At 49.5% G+C, this 2,714-nt stretch overlaps 1 pseudogene; it reads right to left on the bottom strand.

The window, feature by feature from the left end:
- Positions 1–904: 904 nt before the first annotated feature.
- On the bottom strand, positions 905–2,321 carry LOC143398222 (sorting nexin-30 pseudogene; annotated as a pseudogene).
- Positions 2,322–2,714: the final 393 nt, after the last annotated feature.

Consider the following 2,714-nt stretch of genomic DNA (forward strand, 5'->3'; position numbering starts at 1 on the left):
GCTGCAAATTGAGACTTCAGTTTAGCTAGAAGCAGAGAGCGCACTATCACGCCTGTCACCTTTGAGGCCCCTGCTGGTACTGACTTTTCTTCCTGACTAGGAAATCCTAAGGGTTAAAGCACTTTATGTAGAACATTCACACTGAGTTTACCAACTTCAACTGTGTCATGACAATACAACATACTCGCCCTCCCTCACCATAAGATTGCCCACACGTCCAGTGGACACGGTAGGAAACATTAAGCTCAGCATTTTTGGTGAGGTAAAGGCACACTGCACAAAGCAGACATCACAAGTGGGCTCGCATATGCCCACCAATCTCAACAATGGGGGACTACTCTGACTGCAAATGAGAGGTCTAATCCTGACTGCTGACAATTAACAGGCCAAAGAAAAACACTGAAGGCCTTCTCAGAGAAAAATGCACCTTTCTTCATTTTACATGAAAGTTTCTAGTCTATTGCCTTCTGGTATCAGAAGCAAGATCAGGGAGCATCCCCCAGTTTACCAAGGCATCGCATAAGGACAAGGCTTGCTCACTCAAGCATGGATGCATGTGGACACAGACTTTAAAACACATGTCACTCATCACAAACAGGCAGCAGGCCACACTCACAGATACAGGCCACCGTAAATTAAGGACTTGCGGTGGAGGTACCAACACCTCCTTCTAGGCAGAGGCAAGTCAACACCCACAGAGGTCAACTGCAGAGCCGCCGGGCTCACAGCAAGCCAGAGGCCTCTTCTTAGTGCCTCCTCCGTGACCTTGAAAAGCAAGACCTGTGTCCCCTCCTGCAACCAGCAACTTGGCTGTCTCAAAAGAGGAAGCTGTCACGAGAGTCACAGCCTGAGAGTCACAGCCTCAGGCGTGGGCTGCCGTGAAGCTTGGTTTCAAGTCTTCGTAGTGACATGGAGGTATGCTTCTTTTGCTGAGAGATGATGACAGCCATACGGACTCCACCAATGAATAAATACAAATCAAAAACAACTGTGGGGTGAAGGGGGCGAGAGAAATACACAAACAAGAGGTGCTTCTGTGTTGCTTCCCCAGTGCCACCTCTCCAGCACTGCAGGGACATTCCAGTACAGGGTGTCATGTCCTGTGCAGGTAGAAGAGTCTCTGTTTCAAGGAGCAATCTACTTGGTCTCTTGTTTCTCCTGCAGCAGTGGAATAATTGACTCCCACGCCATGAGGCACTTCTCATAATACTGGATGTTCTTGTCAGCCAACCCCATGAGCAGCTGCCGGAAGTCCTGCCTCTTGTTGTTCTGCCACCTCTCCATGTCGGCCTTCAGGTCGGCATTGAAGCACTCCATCCGATCCCGACATTTCTCCACGGCTGCGGGCACCTTGGGGCGGTCTTCCTTTCTCAGAGCCACCGCTTCCAGTTTGGCTTCATACTCTGCTTGAACCTGGTCCCTCTTCTTCAATACGCTCTTCATGGAGTCAGAGTATAAAATATATTCCCTGAGCACAGGTAGGAAGTCTTCTGTCATGTCATCCGTCAGCTCTTCCAAGGCTGTCGAGCAGTTTCCGATACAGGCCGACACACCCTCCAGAGGCTCAGCCAGCTCACCTTCTAGTGCACTCCACGTGGAGTACACAGGCCCGTATTCTCTCAGCTCCACAAGGTACTCTATTTCTTCTTTGATGATCCGCTGGGCTATTCGATCAATGGTTCCCAGTTTGAGTGCAAAAGTGTCTAAGTATTCACCTCTAGCTGCAAACTCAAGGGGCCGACTCCTCAGCTTGTAGCCTCCAGTGACATGCTTGACTGACTCGCCCACTCTGGTCAGCAGTGCCATCCCCTGCTTCTTGTAGGCGTTCAGGTCCTTAGCAGTAAGGAAAACATTTAAGTGTTCATTGAAAGACAGCACAGGGTGATCTGTGATTCTCTTTAGGAATTTATCCAAAGCTTTTCTTCTGGTTTCCACAAACTCTTCTGAAAAACGATCCACAACACCTTTCACCACAAACTTCTCAGGAAGTGGCTACGGGAGTGAGATGAGTGGGCTGGGATTCTTCCAGTTTGCTCCTCAACCAGTCAAAATCCTGGTACCTTCGGCGAACAGAATACTCTGGCAAGTCAAACTCTGCCCGAGTACTTTTGGTGGTGATCCTGTATGTGATGTAGGTCTCCATGGTACAGACATGCTTCTTGGGGTCATCCACTGTGACAAAGAGATCTCTGGTCTCACCATCAATGTCATTGTCAAGTTGAAGTCTGTTTAGAAGAGAAGACGAAGAAGCTGGACTGGAAGCTGCTGGAGTACCACCGTTGGGCAGAATGAGATCCATCTTGATATTTTTAAGTGTACAGTTCACTGATGGTGAGTACAGCCATGCTGCTGTGAAAGTCCCCCCCAAACCTCTGTTCACATTCTTTTCTTTAACCAAAGTATTCTGGGGCCATGACTGGATTTGCCCCCTCCCCTCACTCTGTCCCCTTGTGCACACAAATGTACCTGCCTGCACACAGTGACGTGTGCATAGCCACAAAAACCGGCACCCCTGTGGTGGCACAATAACAAATCTCACTACTCGGGGAACAGAACAGGGCTCTCAAGGAAGAAGCAGTGGATGACCACAGCAGACTAAAAGCTGAGAGCACTCAAGTATAATGGTGGTGCTGTGGTTGAAATCAGCGTCCCCAAAGGCCCAGGTGTTAAGGGCTGGGTCCACAGAGGTGCTACTGGGAGGCGGTGGGACTTTT

The sequence above is a fragment of the Callospermophilus lateralis genome, chromosome 4 (assembly GCF_048772815.1).
Source record: "Callospermophilus lateralis isolate mCalLat2 chromosome 4, mCalLat2.hap1, whole genome shotgun sequence".
In the NCBI taxonomy this organism is placed as follows: domain Eukaryota; kingdom Metazoa; phylum Chordata; class Mammalia; order Rodentia; family Sciuridae; genus Callospermophilus; species Callospermophilus lateralis.